The sequence below is a fragment of the Anser anser genome, assembly GCF_964211835.1.
Source record: "Anser anser genome assembly, chromosome: 14".
NCBI classification, from domain to species: domain Eukaryota; kingdom Metazoa; phylum Chordata; class Aves; order Anseriformes; family Anatidae; genus Anser; species Anser anser.
This window is the reverse complement of record NC_139735.1, coordinates 4,325,926-4,346,881: the sequence shown is the minus strand read 5'-3', so window position 1 is coordinate 4,346,881 and position 20,956 is coordinate 4,325,926. Positions and strand designations below refer to the sequence as shown.

General features: G+C 38.1%; 1 protein-coding gene across 2 annotated transcripts in view; it reads right to left on the bottom strand.

The window, feature by feature from the left end:
- The window catches only part of SPOCK1 (SPARC (osteonectin), cwcv and kazal like domains proteoglycan 1), a 290,148-nt gene that overhangs the window by 171,322 nt on the left and 97,870 nt on the right, over positions 1-20,956 (bottom strand). The gene's annotated exons all lie outside the window — the stretch shown is intronic.

Sequence of the window (20,956 nt, the reverse complement as noted above, 5' to 3'; positions counted from 1 at the left end):
CTCTGGAGGAATACGGATTCTGCTGCTGAGTCTCTCGTTGGGGAGAGAATGAGAAAGACTGTCCCCTAGCTTACTGGGAAAGAAAATGAAAAGCAGGGAGCCAAGGTAAAGGCCTTAATTCTGCTGTGCTGCTTTCATATGCTACAAATTTTTGTAATTGGAACGACAAAATGAACGTCTAGGAGCCTGAATTGTTAAGAGACGACTGGGTTACAAATTCTCAAAATAAAAACACAAAGAGGAATGTGCTGATTATCCTTGACGAGTAACATTCTATCCTGTTTGTATATGAACATGACACATCCTTGCCCTTATTTTCCTGGTGATCTTTAGATATTTTAAAAGTAAATATGAGGAAGAGGCACAGGGGAACACATGAGGGATATTTATGGGTATTTACATGCAATCAGTGTAAGTCACATTAGTAACCATTTTTCTGTAACTGACTCCAGCTACAGAAGCTACTACCCAGACCTTTCAAGCAATAGTTTATTTTTCTAATTATCTGTGGACATATTAAAGTAAAAACACTAACACACCTAAATATGAGGAATTAATGCCAATGCCACCATATCCATCAACAGAAAATGTCAAATTTAGTGACAACTGAATAAGGACAGACATTCTGCATTTTAGATAATATTTGGAGAGACAATTAAGGTGTATAAGAAGAACGAAAACTTTGAGAGAAACTGTAGATGCTGCATTTTCCAACCAAAGGAACATATTAAAGTAACATTCTTTTGGCCACTTTTCTATTTCTCTATGAGCAAATAAGACAGATTGGAAAAATGATCATTCCCATCAGGAGGTTCAGAAAAGACATAAAATAGATTAAACTGCTCTTGTCTTTGTGTTTGAATACAGAAGCAACAAAAAGTAATTTCAGTCCAGAGAGGCAGAAGGTAAACAACAGTAATCTTCAGTTTCATTTTCATTCTGGCAGGTCTCCTCACTGATGGTTTGCACTTAATTGCTTTTCTAGTTACCTAGTTGAGCATAACTGTGTGAGATCATATTTAAACAAACTCACTTTGTTTTCTTAACTCCTGCAGGACCAACCTTATTTTTGGCACTCAAATGCACAGTTCCTACTTCCAGGAGTAAAAGGTCAACCTTTTAGCTCCCTTTTTTTTTTTTTTTCCTCCCTCACACTTAGTATTCTTAGTATCCTATTTACTAACTGACTGTACATCTACATGCAATGTTTGACAGCTAACCCTTTCATTCGTGAGTCCCAGTTGCCCTACATTCATGGAAGCATTTCTTGCTCCACAGTCTTATCCTTACCTCTGGATCTGATGATTTTAAATGTTAAACATCAACTGTCATTCTGACAACATGGGAGCTAAGCTGATCTGTCCGATCATACACCTACTCGTACAGAAACTGTCATAACATTAATGGGAGAAATCAGCACTGCTAATATGGAAGATATCAGCACTTCCATGTGAGTGAGAGGAATCCAAAACTTAAGCAATAAGAAGTAATAATAATTAGGACAGAGAGAGCACAAAGTAGTAAAACGAAAAAAATATATATTTTCAATAAAATCAATGTGCTTAAGAAAGTATTATTCTAAGTCTCCATAGGAACTTTTCCTCTCTGAAGTAAAGATTAGCTAGTTTGTTTTTCCACAAACTAGCTAATCTTCACCGTAAGTTTCAATAGCAGCTAAACATCATGAATTTCCTGTGATATGACACTGTACAGGAAAAAATTAACATAGGCAAAACTGATGTTGGAGAAGAAGAGCCTGTAAAGAGACTGACACATTGACTTACTACTTTTTTTATTTATTTACTTTTCCTTTTAAAAATTTGTTTTTCCTAAGGAAAAGGAACTTAGAAACAGTGGGAATTAATACCGGGTTTTGTGGGGACAGCAATGGGAAGAGCTACAAAAACTCCATGTCATGGCTTCAGCTGAGGTAATTCTCCCCCTAGTAGCTGGTATGGTGCTGTTTTGGATTTAGGATGACAATAATGCTGATAACACACAGATGATTTAGTTGTTGCGGATTAATGTTTACAATGAGTCAAGGACTTTTCAGCTTCTCCTGTTCCCTCGGGTCCTGCTGCTGTCCCCAGAGCAGAGCTCAATGCCTGCCCCTCCGCTCCCCTTGTGAGGGCGCTGCAGGCCGCCATGAGGCCTCCCCTCGGCCTGCTCTGCTCTAGGCCGAACAAAAAACCAAGGGACCTCAGCAACTCCTCAGATGTCGTATGTCTTGCCCTCTAGACTCTTTCACCATCTTTGTAGCCCTCCTTTAGACACGCTCTAATAGTTTTATGTCCTCCTTAGATCGTAGTCAAGAGTTTTGCTTAACCTTTGTTTAGACCTCAGATCTGCTCCAAGGCAGGAGAGTTAGGAGTGGCAGGGACAACAGTGGGCACCTCCAGCATGTTGGAACTTCACCCCTGAACAAGTGCAGAATCCTAAAAAACTGGTAAAATGCTTCCAAAAGGTGTGTCATCACCCTGGCAATTCCAGAGACAAATTGCTGCTATGTGCTGGGGCCTGGCCTATGCTTATTGAGCCACAATCAACACAACTCCAACCTCTGTGACAGGCCCTGTGGCCACTCCAAGCCCTGTGACCAGCCTTGCAGCCACACCAGACCCTCTGACAGGCCCTGCAGCCACTCCAAGCCCTGTGACAGGCCCTGCAGCCACTCCAGCCCCTGTGACAGGCCCTGCAGCCACTTCTCTTCTGTGCCCAGCCTTGCAGCTACTCCCACCCCTGTGCCAGGCCCCTGGGCTGGGCCAGAGAGCCGGCCTGAGCTACAGTCAGTCACCCATACACACAAAACAAAAAGACAAAAGAATGGATGCAAAAGTCAGCTTGTTTAGTAAGGAAAGGAACTCCAACTCAGACAAGAAAGGAGGGAAAAGATGAGGCAGGCTACTCTGACGAGGGGCCATCATGGGAACAAAAGGACAAAGAGGAAGATATGAAAGCAGCAGTAATTACTCGATCCCCATCCCAGAGTGAGCTACAAGATGTGTGAAAAGATTTCAGCCTTCGCCCAGGCGAGCACATTGTCACCTGGCTGCTCCTGTGCTGGCATAAAGGGGCCAATAGCCTAGAATTTGGAGGCAGGGAAGCAGCTATGAACCTTCTCTAGGGAAGGGGGCACTGACAAAGCGATTGGAAAAGGGGCACAAATCCTCACTTTGTGGAGGTGACTCCAGTCAGGCATGAAGAAAAGGCAACCCTTCCAGGAAGATGATGTTTGTCACCCAGGAAAGTGGACCGCAAGGATCTTGTCTTTTAATACAAACAACATCTCCCTTTTTCTCCCCCAAATCCTTTGAAGAAAGCTCAGTAATCAGACTAGTTAATTTGTAATTAATATAACATTCCTGGTACAGTTACTAAAGAAAAGGGGTATTAACAGCCTTGTTTCGATTCATCATCACAGACTCAAAGAGGAAGAAGGCATCTATGTTGAAATTCTGCCTCCACTGTAATATATGACAGAATTCCCATTGACTAAAATGGTACGTGTTTCACCATTAGAAAACATTGGGCCCGTGGACTTCAAATCCTAGAATATTACATAGAACAAAGTGTCAAAAACATTCACCACTTTTTTCTTATCAATTTACAGAAATTAGTAGCTGAAGGGTATAAAGAAATGTAATAGATTTTCATTTGAATGAAACATTAGATAGAATTTTCATGATCAGACTTGAAAGTTTTATAAAAGCTCACTTTGCCATAAGGGATAGTTCAATGGCATGAAGCTGGATGACCATCAGCACTGTTTAATAATGAAGCCACTAAATGGATGTGGGGCAAAGAGGAAGTTCTCATCCTCAGTGAAAGGTTGTGGGTAGTGATCAGAAAAGAACAGGATTGGTATGTGGCAAAGGAAAAAAAAATTAGACTGTTAAACGGTAATGAACTTGTGAGTGTTTTGCAACTACCTGGAGAGGTTCTTTCCCCCTTCTTGCCCACTGAACAGTCTGCTCACTCTTTTCTGTTAGCCTATAATTATCCCAGCACTGAACACTGATTATTGAACACAGAGTCTCTTGAATCCTTATTTGGTACTTGGGACAGCCAAAGTGACAAAACCCTGGAAAGACTGGATAGACAAACCCCTGGATAGACTACATAGGACGAGAAGGGATAAGAACAATTTTTGCAACTATTTGAACTGTTTGCTTTAGTAGAAGCAACCTGAAGTTGTTCTGCTAAAACTAAAAGAATAATCCTAGTAAAGAATTATAAAACATAAACAGAGGCCAGACAGATAGAGAACATATAAACTAAACATGGGAGTAGGGAAAAAGAAAAATTATTATTCCAATAATATGCATAGGAAACTAAAACTCAGTTTATATGAGCTCATCCCAGGTTCCCAAGAAGTTGATATCTGAGCTGGAAAACAAAACTGCATCTCATGATTCTCAGTCTACCATTTAATGGAGTTAGGGAATAGATTCATTCACCAATGTGAAAGCCAGAATTAACTATTAGAATATCTGGTGTCCTGGTGTACGTTTTGGTATGAGAAAGTCCAGGAGTGGGGATTTAAATAATCTCCTATAGCTTTGTATGGCCATTTTCTACAATAGTAAAGGTGTGCAATTTAGTTGCACTCTCTAAAAAAGCAATTCCTATTTGAATTAATCTGAGTTTATTCTGGCAGCTGTTTTAACATTTTTCCTGTGCAAGATTAGAGGTGCTTTATCAGTCAGAGTTTCCTTAGCATGAAGAAATTTATACTACATAATCCATCACATTCTTTTTTTTTTTTTTTTTTTTTTTTTGTAAACTAAACTTATCAAGCCATTTAAGTAAAACGTGGCTGGGATAGTACTTTCCAAAGTACCATCTTTACTGTACTTTTTTTTTGTAGCACAAAACAGATGTGCTACAAATCTGGCAGAAAGATCATGATCACAAGGGACAGATTCCTACTATATGGACATTCTAGGGATGAAGTGTATTGATTAATAGGCACTATCCTTAGTTACAGACCTGTCTCCCATTTTGCTAACATTTCCTATTATGCCCAGAATGAGACAAAAAGGTTTCACATACAAGAGAAGAAAAAGAGAGGAGCAAAGAAGCAAAGTAACTAGGAACTAAATACAGACACTTTATATCATGGAACCTAACTTGTTTAAGGTGATTGCATGCATGTCAAACATAATTTTCTACACAAGCAAAGAGATTACAATCACAAACAAGAATGACTGATATTAAAGACATACAGAAATTGTAATAATAATAATAATAAAAATTAAACAGGAGTTAATGATGCAATAGGAATTTGTGCAATGTATTGGTGAAGCTGTTCCACAAAACTAACGCATTTGTGGTAACTGAGAGCAGAGAGAAGCTTCTGCTGGATCCAGCGTTCTGCTGCTGTCTTACTAGCACTCTTTCTACTCCATTTATTGTCACAGGTTCTTGTTACATAATGAGAACATTCGCAGGCAGCCTCTGGCTGCAACCCTATCTGAGGTATCTCCAAGAGTGCAGGTGATGGAGGTGGAACAACATAAGCACCCACTTGCTGGCCCCTTGCACACGGAAAGCCTTCCTCAAGAAAAAAAGAAACATTCACCACCTTTACTGGTTTTCCTATCAAGCACTGTGCATTTATGCTTTTAAGCCAGGAAAAGGGAAGCTCTGCTTACTTTATGACATCTAGGTGCCAGGAATGTCTGATTGGTGTGCAACTGCAGCTTTGTGCAAACCATTAGGAAATAATTCTGTGGAAGAGGGGATATACAGAGAATCTTGGCATGACCTGCACAACCTGTCTTCTGCTGAAGTGCATGACCTCTGCCAGTCAGCAGCTGAATTGGACTCTTCAGCCAAGAGTGGCTTGGTACAAAAATTTCAATCATTTTATTGCTGCCCTCAGTCAGGGTTAAGTAATGGAGTTACTCTTTGTCATATCAATGATTCATTTGTTTCTAACACACGTACACACACACACAAAAGTCACCTCTTCGTATAGCAAATAATTTTTGCTTTCCTTTATTTAAGTTGATCTAGGAGACCATACTATCTCAAACTGCACAAATCAAAGAATATAAGCTAAATCATCGCTAGCATCTAGTGATTTAGGGAGAGAGGTTTGCACACTGAACACAAATAAATCGTATAGGAGTGATATTCTGGAGGCAAAAGGAATGATTTTGGGCATGCACAATACTTGGAAGTTCAAAATGTAATTTAAAGATGCTAAACCCTTTCTGGTAATCCTCATGCATTTTTCTTCTATCTGTATCTACTGTTGTATTCTAAAGGAATTCTTCTCTAATAAAATGCCATAATTTAATACACCGATGGTGATGCTGATTCAATTTTCTGCTTGCATAAATATCTTCTAAATCTATATTATAAAAAAATATTACTGGCCCTCGGTGTAAAAATCTGTACTTCTAATAATCTTTGTAACCAGAATTAATGGTCCAGTAATAACTGTTATTTGATAAAGTGATAAATCATACCTTATCTACACTACCATAACATAGTATAGACATCTACTAGTAAAAGCATTAAAAAAGTTCTGTTGGTTCTGAGCTTGGATTAAAGGACTATTCAACCAGATGAAATCAATGAGGGTGGAATTATTGCAAACAACGTGGAAAGACTGCTTGCTTCAAACAAAGAAGTTCTGGTGAAGAGCACAAGGAATGCAAACACTAGGTCATGTTATTTATGGAAGATACTATCCTGGCAAAAATCCAAACTGCAAGAAAAAAATGCCCAAGTTTTCTTCCATTTTACATGCAAAGTAGTATTTATTGAAGAAATACCAAATATTATGTGTTCAAATGCATACACTGGGACAAGCACATGAGTGCAGATGTCTAAAAGCAGTCAAAATAAGAACAGTCAAATACCGCAATAAGAATATACCACTGGCCTATTCATTGCATTAGTGATACTCTGTATGTCTGAGTTAATTACTAGTCCAGTTCAGGAAAATCTTCACAGATTTCATGCCTTGAGCTTTACAGCAGGCTACACACATAAAATCATATCTCAGTCCTCTGTACCTCATTGAAAACATTTAAAGCACACAAAACAAGGTGGAAATATTAAAGAGGAATGACAAATGAAAAGTACATTCCCATTCTTGCAGCCAGAAGAGTTCAGTTTGGTGTCACAGACCTTTGGAGAGGTGCTTAAAGAGAATCTCAAGGTGCACAGTGCACAGTTCTAGCAACATGGCCAGATCCCTAATGCCAGCAGCCAACATGTCGAAGAGGAAGGAACAAATTACAGCCCTTTTCAGAGCTGTGACACATTGAGTAGCCTAGATTTGTTACAGTCCCACGGTTGCACGTGCCCGTTTTATCACTGGACTGCATGATTAAGATCTTAACAGACACATCGGTTCTGATGTCCAGATGCCCTAGCAGTAAGGAACTAGAAGCCATAGAGCATCTGGTGTGGTCCCTGAAAAACATATCAGCACCCCTTTATGATAGAAACAGCGTTATCACTTCTATATACTGGGGGCATATGGCAAGAATTACTCTCAAACCACCTTGGTTAACTGGAAAGCACAGAATGTAAAACTGCTGGAGCAAATCCTATTCATACCACTCTTGCTCTTCTCCTCCTGTCTTTTTTGCATAAACAGCACCAAATAAATTTACCTCAGCTGCAATGTATACATAGATTGTGTTCCCCTCCCTCCCCAAAACACACAGAGGCACATACACAGGTGTACCCTCATACACTGATGACCTTCTAGTTCCTAAAACATATTGCTCCTTTCTCCTTAAACACTTGGTTTCTTAGTGTCTGCTGTCATGTGTTTCAAGTGCCCCATTTTGATCAGTTTGAGAGAGTCTAACAAGGCTAGCGAATGATCTTTAAGGAAAAGCTAATCAACAGCATTGAAGGGAAACTTAACAACAAGCCTGACTGTTTGTCATGCCAATGTCAAAGGTTTCAATTCAAATGCTCGAGTTGCGAAAATGGAAGTTCAGGTTACAGATTTCTCATGGTTAAGATAGGACGACACCAGAATAAATTGCTGGGCAGATTGCGGAGCATCTGCACTGGAGGTGTTTAAGACCACCAGTGATTGTTAGGAGAGCCTCTCTTTGTTAGGACTGCTGCAGATGTGGCTGATGCTTCCCTGAGGGAAGGACTGGGTTTGCTGACTCCTGGAGAGTCTCTTGAGATAACATCATCTGACATCACTTCCAAAGCTCTGCAAGTTCAGTGGATTGAGGAAGTGATGAGCTAATTATTTTTGTGAAAAAGTTCTGATAGGATGATATATTTACTAAACCAAGATTTTGCTGGATTTATAGTTTGTTCCCTGCCATTTTCATCTCTAGTAGATGAGGTGTGAAATTGCTTCAGTAGAAGGACACAGTACATAATACATTAGACAGCATTTGGAAGAACAGAACTAAGACTCAAACTTTGGGATCATGCTGAGATCATCACTACTTCTGGATCTGAGGAGTCTTTCTTTAAGGTGTATTTGGAAGTGGCACATAGGCATATAGGGAAGTGTGGAAGACCTTTTAGTCAGACCTGGCCATGTGCTCATTTTTTAATTGTTGGACTATGGAGATTTTTCAGTCTCTGCTATGAAAGTCATCCCATAGAAAACATGGATATATATGGATAGGAAAACGCATGTGAAAGTGACTACAGGGCATTTGCATCAGAACGACTGAAAAAGAGTAATATACAATGAACACGCATTTTCCATCCAAGTAATGCAAGTCTAAGCTAAATTTAAATCACTGTAACTTCACGAAGGAGCCTGCATGTAACTGAGGGCAGAATTTGACACTGATGTAATTTCGCCTTTGTATTCTACCCCTTAGTAATCCGTTTTAAATCTATTCGTCATACACTTCTTCAAGCTTTACAAGCTTAGAGGAATTTTTAGTACTTCCACCTCTCTCCTCAATGGGGGGAAAAAAAAAAAAAGATGCAAAGGAATTAATGAATTAAGATTTAATGCCCAACTTTAATTGTCAGGACAGGGCAATTATATTATAGGTCATTAAAATAAAATCCATTCACCACACACATCCACACCCTAGGCTCTTTGTATGTTCAGACACATCGTGTAAATCCACAACACTCAATGGAAAATAAATGCTACTATTTATTTTTATTAAAATACTATTTAATTCACATCTACCATAACTGAAATAAAAAAAACAAACAACAAACATTATTAGCTCCCTATTACATACCATATGAAGATTTTAATGAACATTTTATTTAGGTAGCATGCTGAAAATTAATTCCTCAGACTAAAAGTTCTTATCATTGAGGAAATTGCCTGCCTATAAGAACAACCTCTTATAATTATTCAATGCCTTAAAAAAGTGTGTTTGTGAATAATTCAGACTTCAATTTTTAATAATTTCCTTTCAAAACATCTTATTGTTCCAATGAAATGGACAAACAGACGCAGGGAAATACCAAAATAGAATGTAACGTACACATCCCAAAAAACAATCAAAAAGTTCTCATAACAAAACCTTTTATTCCAAACATACATTTAAATCTTCCCTTCTTGGCCTCTTCCCCCGTTTCTACTCAATGTCTCCACCTTGTACTACCTTTCTTCAGCAACTTACTGAAACCCCATCCCTTCCTACATTGAATACTAACTAGAAGTGAGCTAAAAACTTCAGATCTTAAGGTCTAGAGAGGGTGGTTTCAGTATTTTAATTCAAAATAATAATTCTTAATTTAAAAGCTGCACAGAGATCACAGAAATGCAGTTCTTTTAGAAAAGCAAGCAAGAAGACTTTTCCCTTTTTGCTAGATTGACAAAACAGACAGCATACTAATGTACAGGTGAAAATCTGCTATGCCAAAGGACTGTCACACAGAAAATCCATTATTAAACTATCTGATTCTTTTTCAAAGCGTTAAACATCACCTATTGCATACTTCATCTTCCCTTCTCTTGACTCTCTCTTCCCCAGCTCAGAGGAAAACAGAAGTAACACTATCTCAAAATTCCAGCTCCTGCAGCCTTCACCCCAAACACTTTTTTTTTTTTTTCACTGAATATCTGATGCTTTCCTAGATTCTCAGCTAGGTAATCTTCAAATACTCTGCTGCTCACAAAGATGATACCAGTGCTTAGGGGGGTAAGCATGTTACAGGAGAATCCCACCTGTACGGGACACCTTCCATGGTTATTTAATGACATACATTTCCTCGGAGTTCCTTTCTTCATTTGAACATCTGGCAGAGTTTGCTGTTCTTGAAAGTTTCAGAAAACACGGATCAGAATTTCCAAATATCTTGTGTCAGTGTAGCAATTAGCATTAGTTAGGCCTAGTTAGCATAGCTGTTGGTATAGGCCTGTGAACTTGAGCTAATTGTGTTTTAGCGGAAGTAGACAAAGTACAACCACTCTCTTGTCCCAAACAGCAGAATGGACCTCAAATAGCTTATTTTGTGCTTTGGGAAACCATGCAAACAGCCTGTTGATCATTAATGAATGCAGATGTGTTCAGAAGTGTCCTGAACAAGCATATTGTGGGTACCAACGATGGCAAGAGCAAACCAGAAAATGGACCCCCTACTGAGGAGATATCCTCTATCCAATCCAGTAGCTAAGGAAACCAGAGTATTTTGGGAGTCTCATGGGGAAGAGACTTTATATATATAAATATCTAAAAAACAACAGCCTGCACAACTTCTGGCCTGGCCTGTGCCAGCTCTTCCACAGAACAGGGAAGTAGTTTCAGTCATAAAATTTGCTCTATTTGAGCTTCAAAACTGAGACAGGATCCCCATAAATTTAACAACCATTGTGCTTTTGATCTTTTTGATCTTTTCATCTTCTCTGGGGAAGTGGAGTGGAATAGCGTGCGGAAGAGGTTCCAGTATATATCTTGCTTTCCTGGACAGCGATGGCTGATTCCATCTAACTTTAGTCTTCTAAAAATTAGTCTTAGCTAGTCCTCAAAGCAGCTCCCAGTACAGTGCCTGAAATCTGAAAAACTTATTTCAGTGTCTCCTACAAAGATTAAATGACAGACAGCTACCTCAGACCAGGCAACTGGCTTTCAGGTTGTGAATCACTGTGCAGATGTGATGAAATCAAGCAATTATATTCTGTTTAAAACTTCATCCTAGGAAAAGGATTTTTGTTGTTGTTGTTGTACCATTATAAAATTAACATGTATAGCTCTTGAGCGCTTTCCTCCTTTTGGGCTCTCTGCTCCCACTAGATGGGTGGCCTCTCTCTTCTCTTTCATCTCAAACCTTTTTTGTTTGTTATTTTTTTTCCATTTTGAAAAATGAAGTGCCTGCCTGCCTGATACAAACAGGCCTATTTCCAAATCATATAAACAGCCGCATCTGTCAAAAAGTTCATCTTCAATGCAATTTCAAAAGCTGAGCTATCCATGCTAGGCGTTGGCAATAGTTCCATACATCAAGCACGCTGCACACAAACACGCCACACGACGCTAACAGGGAGTGCAACTTCCTATACAAAGTCAAGGGAGAGCACAGTAATAGAAACTGAAGGAAGATAAAATGTTTTGTAGGTAGTGGAACACCAGCTGATCGCAATTTCTCTTTCAAGCCACAGTATACTTAATTTATTTATAGGCATTGGAAAAATGTTATTGGCACAGGCCTGTGTAGGAAAATATCCTAGCAGTGCGCCTTGATGAAAAAGCAGCTCAAAAGGAGAGCTGTAAAGAAAATGAAAAATGATTGCCTAAATATCAAGTCACATTTTTTGCAACAGAATAATGAAAAGCCAGGAGCAGTTAGGCAATTAAGAGTCTGAATAACTAAATAGAGGTTACACTAAGCACACAGCAATAGCATATGTAGAATTTCTGTTGAGGCAGTATCTAAAGATGAAAAGTAATAACTAATGATCTTTACGTTGCAAACTATAAATATATTTATATTTCTGATATCTGCACCCATGTTAAGGGCCTGCTGGTGTATTTCAGATAGACTTCTGCTTTTCATGCCTTTAGCTTGGATAGTTCAAATTACTTTGGCTTGAACAGCATAAGAGTTGTCAACCTGAGTGGATATTCAGATAGGTAAGATGCTTCCTGACTATGCTAGTAAGAAGAAGGGGAAAATGAAAAGAAATTAAAAAAAAATAATAATGTGGATTGCTGAAAAAGTTTTTAGGCTTTATCATAAAAAGATGACCTTAGGTGGCACTCATGCAAATATGCAATTTGAAGAACTAGAACAAGTAGCATTCCTCTTGCTGCACAGTGAATGCAAAAAGACAGTCTCAGTATTGATGGACATATGCACTTTTTTAACCTCACATTTTTATGTCAGCAACCTGAGAATCACAAAAGATTTAAAAAAAACTTCACACAATTAAACAGTTTTCTTAAACCCTCAAGGCTATTGAAGTAACTTGAGCTTACTGAAGTAAGCAATTGTGGAAGATGGACACTTCACAAAGACAACCTAGAGAATGAATAAGTGCATTTGGCTTTCAGTTGTATAAATGGCTTTCAGTTGGATATTCACTGTGGCTATTCAGCACAGTGAAGAGGCGCTGAGAAGCTTAAATTTAAAAAGAGCACTGCTACTTGAAAAACTAGATAAAAATATGATGCCTGTATAAGAGCATACTGCAGACAATCATCATGTGACTATTCTACCACTTGCATTTCAGGCAAATTGAAGAAAAACAGGAAGGAGAAGAAAGGGAGAAAAAGAAAGCCCATGAAAATGAATATTTTACAGTTCTATTAGCGTCAAAGATGCAATGTGGTGATGACTGATAATATCAAAAATGGAAAAGTTGTTATAGAAGTACTTTTTTTTTTTTTTTTTGCATCATGCTTTCCTCTGAGATAGCTAAATATTCTCTGGATTTTGAGGATGAACAGGTCCTTGGGTTAGAGTGAATTTACTATAACCATAAAAACAATTAAAGTTCAGAATGGAATTAACAAATCATGGCTAGATTATTTATTTATTTATTTTAGCTAACACTGCTTTCTTAGGTAGCTTTATGGTTTATTGAAAGAGAAGCTGACACTTTTTTTTTTTTTTTTCCTCCTCAGATGTCTATATTTAACTCCATGCCAAGCAGGGGTTCTTCCCTTTCTCAGTTTTGCAAACTTCTACAGCCTGTGTCAGCAACTCCTCATTGCTTGGCTTTAAATATGAAAGGTTATTGCAAAGGTCCTCACTGAACAAAAAAGCAGGGTTATATGCTGGAACCTTCACAGCAAAGATATTTTTGCTCTTAGAGTCTGGTTACATGCATTTTTCTGATTTATTTTTTAAACCCCCACAGTTAAAGGAGAAACTCCATGAACATACCAAAGTATCACATTAAAATAATTACACTAATGCTTACTTACATTGCATTAAAGATTGCTGGAATGTGCAATGATCCCTAGGAATGCTTATCTGTCCATCCATTTATACTGGAGTTCTGTTTAGCTGTTGTTAAGTAGAACATGGCAGATGAGGGACTAAGTGAATTAATTGCTCAGCTTATAAATTAGAGCTGTGCCAGGAAAAGTACCCACGAACATGACAGATTTGATTCTATTTGTCCTGCCTTTTGGTTAAAGTGACCATAATAGCCCCCCATTTTGGGGCAGCACTTCATCTGGGTGCCTCCCTCTTATTGTAGAGCCTCCATTGAGGCGCTACAAAGCTGCACGCATGGAACACAACAACCGTAGACAACACACCCTAGATAAAATAGATCTAATCCTCTAAACAACATTTCGTGAAGGATGGTGCACGACAAATTCTGGTCTTCAGATATAGCTTTTCTGTCCTTATAAAGACAACGTTTGAAAAGTTGAAACACTGAAGGGAACAAGATCTTTAAAGAAAGCTGGTAGCCAATAACTGACAGCATGAAGACACACATCAGTGGCAAGATCCATCGATAAATTACAACCAGAGGACACAGAGGAAAGACAGATAGTGAATAAATGACTAAATTATGCCCTCCAAAGTGATACTTATTTTCACCATAGTATGTTTAGGGAAATTTTTAGTGTAGAATAACACCTGAATACACATTATTTATTTATTTTTATTCATCTTGTTGTGCACTGCTGCTGTGCCATTTTGTAGTTTAAAGTAACTTTCCACATGACAAAGGACTGCAAGGCTAGAATGAAAATAGTCAGCTTTGATCAAAAATGTTACTATTTTAAGCAAACATGTTTAATTTCAAGCAATTAGAACACGGAGGAAAATAGCTGTGATTCAATTAATGCTTTGGTGACCTGGGCTATTAGGTTGATAGTGGAAGGAGATTTAACTCCTAAATACATGTGCATTGTCATGTTTTATCTAATGAATTGAAAGAGAATAGTTAACTCATTTACACCCAAATCTTTAACCTTAGGGTTAGATCGTGACCTTTATTCCTGCCTGGCTAGAAAAAAAACATTAATAACCAAGTGCAGAATCATCTGTAGGATGTCTTCCTATGTTAGAAAGCAAGTGAGGTCAGAAGAAGCAGTCAGATAAAGCAGACTGCCTTTTACCAGTCCCTGTTTATATTCATGGAGGTTTGCAAGCCTGTGGTTAGTTTCTATCTTAAAGTTTATGCAGATTACTTCCATCAAATGAGAACCTGTATTTTTTCAGATGGTGCCAAAATGTCTGTCAAAAAATACCTATTCACCTTTTTTTTTTTTTTTTTTCTCCTTCCCCTTCTTTGCTTTGACTGGAAATCTGTTTTAAGAAAAAACCTTGTTCAGCATTTCTTCTGTGCTCTTTCAATTAAATCAACTAGTTTCCATTAATCACAGAACAACCACAGAATCTCACTGCTACAATGGCAATGCTGGCAAGGTTGCTGGTTCCATTCCCCTCCTCCCTAGCTGGATCAGCTGTCAATGTGTCATTATGCACAAGACATTTGTCTACCGTATTTCAGAACACCTTCAAAGACAGAGACTTCACAGACTCTTTAAAGTACCTCTCCCAATGCTCAACTATTCCTGTCATTACGAAGGCTAAAATTAATATTTTCTGTAATGAATTGCTCCTTGCTGTATCCACAATAGACAGATCACAATTCCTCCTCTTCACAGTTCACTATAGGCATTTTAAAATAGTTTTTTCCCCCCACAGAGCCACCTCCTCTCCTTCAGTCTTCCTTCCTAGAATATAATTTCTCCAACTCTGATCATATCTGGTACTTTTTTCTGGGTATTTTGCAATCGATTCATACTATTCTAGAAGCCTAGTACGCAAATCTGGACAATGTATTCCAGCCAAGGTCTCAGTGGTGCTGACTAGAGCTAAAGGATTACTCACAGCTACACACATGCCAGTGCAACATTTGCTTTCTTTGCAACAGAACAACATCGTTGACTCATGTTCAATTTGTAATCCACTGTAATCCCCAGCCCTTTTTCACAACTATCAGTCAGAATTTATGACTCTCCAACTGTTTTTTATTCCGTTTTGTGCAGCTTGATTGTTCTTACCTCAGTTCGGAACTTTGTATCTGTCCTGACTGAACTTTACCTTTTGTTTTCAGACCATTTATTTCATATTGTAAGGCTACTCTGAATTTTATTGCTGTTCTAATATGTGTACAGCTTCTCCCAGCTTGGCTACATTTCTAGATTTAATAAGCATACTAATTTCAACATCTGCAATTCCATGAAAGTGGTGAATAATACTGGACTCAAAATAGATCACAGAGGAACCCTTCTCAATTTATCTTTCCAGCCTGACGTGGAACCATTGGCAACTACTACCAGAACGAATCTTTCCAAGTGATTTTGTACCCACCTCACAATTATTTCTTTTAGACAATACTTCTTAAACTTGCTTATAAAACAGTAAAGTAAGCCAATGTCAAGAGCCTTATTAAAGTCAAGATACGTGACACAGCAAGCTTATCCTTGAGTCTCAAGGCCTGTAAATGTCACTGAAAAAGAAACGGATTTATTTTGACATCCATACTAGCTTTATTCATCCCCTTATCTTCTTGATGTTAACAAACCTTTGCTTTAATATTTATTTCAGCACTTTTTTTCAGGATTTTAGTTTTAAGTCATGTGGTACAATTTCCATTTTTTTTCCTTTTTTTGCAGCTGGAAAAACATGTATACTGCTTGTCCTTTCCTAGGCTTCTACAATTCCATACATTTTCGAAGATAACTTTTAGTACCTCTAAAATTATTTCAGCCAATTCACTTAACCCTTGGGTCAATTCAAACTGATTTGCAAACATTTAATTTACTGAGGCCTGTTCTTTCCCTAATCCATAGTCTTACACTTCAGCTGAGAATATTAATTGCAATAGCCTCCTGATCACAGCTGTCTTTTTAAGTGAAAGACAAAGCAAAGACAGGTAACAATACTTTTACCTTCTCATCATTGCCTTTATATAAGCTTCTCTCTCCACTGAGCTGTGAATCGTCATTTTGCTTGACTTTTCTCTTCCTTTTAATACACTCATAGAAAATTATTATCCTTAAATCCTTTCCTAAACACCTCATTTTGTACCTGGCTTTCTTTGTTCGGTGCAATGGTTTTTCCTTCTTTTAGTTCAATAAAGTTTCACTTTCTAAATAACTTCTTGCGAACTAAGTCACTAAGAACCTTATCATTAACCAAGTTCTTGGTATTCTTGTGCTTGTGCCCTTCACATTAAGGAAATGCCAGTTATCCTAATTATTCTTCCCCTAGAATTTATTCCTTACTAATTTTCTATTTACTGAAATCTGATTTTGAAATCACTTGTCTTTACTTTGGCATTGTATAATTCAGAATTTTTAGGAAGACATTTAATGACCACTGGCGCTTCACCTTCTACTTTTGCTCTCCCTTGGAGTTCCTCTTTTTTGATTACAACCAAACAATATCTAAAATTAACTCACAAATATATAAACATCTTTAAATACTTTGCAAATTACCCGTGTGACTGTCTAATGATTTAAAACTCATTCTGATGTGCAGCATAAATATTGGATGGCATAGCAATAGATTCAAGCCAAGTAATGTCAATGCAGGAGACTGTGCCTGAATGGTTTGGCCTTGTTCAACCAGAATACAAACCCTGCTAGCGTGAACAATACTTTGTGGTCTCTATGTAAGCAAATAAGAATGGAAGCTTTGCAGGCATGTATTTTTCCAAACAGTTAATTTTAAAGGTTTAAGTATGCTTCTAAGAACAAATTCCTGTACACTGAACTGAAGCAAAGGGAAGGAAGCTGCTGCTTACTGAGTGATGCCAGTGAGAGCAGGGTTGGGCTGTATTAAATTCCCAAAGATGTATTTACTTCAATGGGAGCTAAATGAGCACTAGAGGGAAGCGTGAATTTCCCTTTGAAAAATCATGCCTGCTTCACAGTCAGTGAAGTAAGAGATATTAAAAGAAAGTCAGCACCATTATTGACCAAACTAACAAGTGCTCCCCAAGTGCTAATAAAATTCTAGACAAGCAACCTATCGATCATTGTCTTAGTTCAAAGCACATCAGCCATAATACCATCACAGATGGGGATCCTATCTCCGTCACTTCTGATGCCATATTTAATGAAAAAATAGGTTGCTTACAAGCTTATAAGAAATTTAATATTATGCTTCTAGCACATGACAGCCATGTGCATCTGTCGGCGGATGTAAGCAGCCAAATGTGCTTGAAATGCCTCTGATGGAAGATAGCATATTTCACGTGCAGCATCTCAGCTATTTTTTTCCTGTTGATTTAGTTAGCATGTTTTAAAATTGTACTGATTTACTGAAGATTTGCAAACATAATTCATGTGCAGTTGTCCTATGAATAAGCCTCTAAAACTAATTCAAATACAGTCAAAAAATAAATTGCAAAATAAGTTATTCAATTGAAATCTGCCATCTGAGGCACAGTAATAGAAAACATTTATTATAAAACTAACATATATTTGTGGCTAGGGATGTGTACAGTACTAAACTCTCTGAAGGGAATTTATTCAGGCTTTTCTGAAAGAACATCTTAACTGGGCTAACAGAAAATTACATGTTCAAAAATAATTGTAGGTTCTATGATTTTCATCCTGCATCACAGGCTTCCCATTATTGTCTTTTCGCTTTTGGAATGCTTATGAATTTCAGGCAAACTTTATTGTGCACAGCTGCAGGAGCCTGGAGGGCTTCTAGAGTCTGGACTTGCCAGTCAGACACTAGACATACTTAGGTACAATTTTATGCAGGAGGAGAGGAAGCGTGAATACCAACACATCCATCTCTAGATATAAAGCTCTAAGTTTGACAAATTCACTTCCATGGTGCTACTGGACTGTGAAAGTTGCAGGTTATGCTATGCTGGAGGCCACAAACCACTCTAAAGCAGTGTTTCCTCTTCAAAAAACGAGGGCATTTTGACAGTTCAGCCTTTCATTAGTGCTCACGGGAAATTCTTTGGAATGATAGAGAGCTCGTGCCTGTAATTAATAAAGATAGTCAAGTCTACATGAGTATGTCTAACATCAGAGTCAGTCATAGATAGGCAGATGAAGATTTTCCTACAGCACAGTGGAAGAGGGATTTTTTTTTCCTCCCCTGACAGATAATGTCCAAAATGAAAGCCCTGAGAAAGAGAGGAAATATCCCTCTCCAGGTTTCTCAGCTAAAGGGGAAAAGAACTGGGAATAAAGACAATGAGAATAAAGAAAAAGCCTGGGAATAAAGGGTGAACGTCCAGCTATTTCAGATGAGGGGCTTCTCCTTAGAAGTCCAGCAGCTTGCAACGCTGGGATTTCTGTCACCAGAGATGGGTATGATCATACCACACTTCAGCCAGTCTCTCTATCTCAGTGCAAAAGATAGGGTTTGGAGTAGGAAACAGGCCAGCTCAGTCCACTGCAATCATCTGAGTGTCACAACCAAAACAGAAACAGTGAGACTTGCACTTAATTGTACAAACATATTACAACAGTTCCAGAGTTTGTGGGTAGCTTTAGGCACAGATTTTGGGGAAAAAACTATCAGTTCAACAGGATAAAGTTTTTTCCCTTCTTATTGTGTTTTGCCATTAATAGTAATGGCAGCTCAGTGGTTGAAACGTTTCAGAGCTTATATATTTGCACTACGAAGTGCATCCCATTACTTCCACTGTTCCTGTCTTAGGGGTAACGATGCTTTAAAAAAAAAGCCATATGGCAAGGAAATTTGATATCATTCCAGCAACTTTACACCTAAATAAATGCACTCTTTACTTGTGCATCTTACCAGAAAAGTTAACAACATTTGTCTATTGAAGCATTTAATACATATACCGAGAGGTGGCTTTAGGAGAAATGTCTCGCAAGTTAAATATTTGTTTAGCAGTTTTCACATACAACCACACATGAAGTCCGAATGGGTTAATTTTATGGTGAGTCTGGCTAGGTGCACACATTTAATTACTGGACAAAATCTCTGACTTGGGAATATTATGCTAAACTTTTCCCCTGATTCCCTCTTTTCTTTCTCCAAAGTAGGAGACTAAGAAACTATGCCAAGTTAGCTGTCAAGCTGCTTATGATCTTTCAAATGACTTTGTCAAAAAAACAAATAAACAAAAACACCCAACCCTTTGATTCATATTTTAAAAATCCTGAGTACCCTGCACCTTCCACTCTTCTGCTTTATGGCTTCTGCAACTCTGACAGAATTGAATTCAATATTAATGACTACCAATCATTTCCAGGCTACACGCTCTCCTGACTTCTGCAGTCCAAACGCCTCGTTAGCTCGGCTCAGTCAGTAAGATGCTCACCTTTCTATTGGTTTCTCTTGGGTTCGAGATGAATAAAAATGCGGGCTAGTAGCAAGGCTAAAAAATAAATTCTGACTACTCAGGTACTCTCTACATGCAGCTGAAGCATTGAAGTTGACTTCCTTTGAGAAGGCATGTTATGCAAAGATACCTTGTGCAACTCTCTAGGGGTTGTTTCAGTGAAAGTCATGTGTGCTTTCTTACAAAACAAGGTGTTTTTTTTTCCTTGAGACATAAATGCAGATCTCTCTCTCTGCATTACAAACAAAAAGAAGACAGCTAGATTACAATTGTTGTTGCTTTTAAATGCATAATTAAGGAATTTAATCTGCTGAATAAAGGTAGCTTTTTTCTTTTAGAAAGCATTGGTTTGACCCAGCACACTCTTGTTTAAAAGATGCAAATGAAGTAAAAGTCTAGAAGTAGATCTCTGCTGATTTTCAAAACCTCTGTCTCCAGTTCATTTTTAAAGCTGTTACAGATATACTGAATTCCCTGGCTGCCTTTACGAGATCACTTCTGACAGGTACTAACCACCTGCAGCTACTTCTGAACCCTGCCCTCCCAGCTGCTTCGTGGTGATTCCGCAGTCCGGCTTCCATATTTTAGGCTTCACAATATTTTAAAAAGTGATTTTAGAATCTAGAAATATATTTTAAATGTGAAAATACTGTAGACCTGTCCCAAAGAAAGCGTATTCATGTAGGCTAGCGTTAGCCTGGCGAGGCTATGCTCAGATTTCCTGTATAGCCCAGGAGAGATGCAGCCTGCTGTTTTCATTTACCCACTGGAAAAGTAACACTGTGAAGAGACAGGAATCTTTAGCAGATGTACAAATGTTTGTATCACTTCAAGGTATCCATGTGTGATTTTATAATCTCTAAAATAATTTGCGTCTTTGCCCAGAGTCAGAAATCTCAGTAACACAATGAACAAGACACTTTTAGAGTACATCAGTTCAAAGTCTTTTTGCAACATTTTACCAGGATTTACTTTTTTTTTTTTTTTCTTTTCTCCTCTTGGGAAGACAGAGGCCTCTGAAAGGGGCAGCAAAAGTTCTGTTTGAAATCAATAGAATTTGTAACCCTAAATCTTTCTATGCCTTTGAAAATCTCTCTGTGGATATATACCTTGACAAAAACATCATCTTCCCCTTTCCTTTGACATTGAAGTTCCTTTTCCATAAAGACAGAGAATTGATGCTCTTCAGCCTAATATGTACATGTCCCCAGTAATATTCCTGGG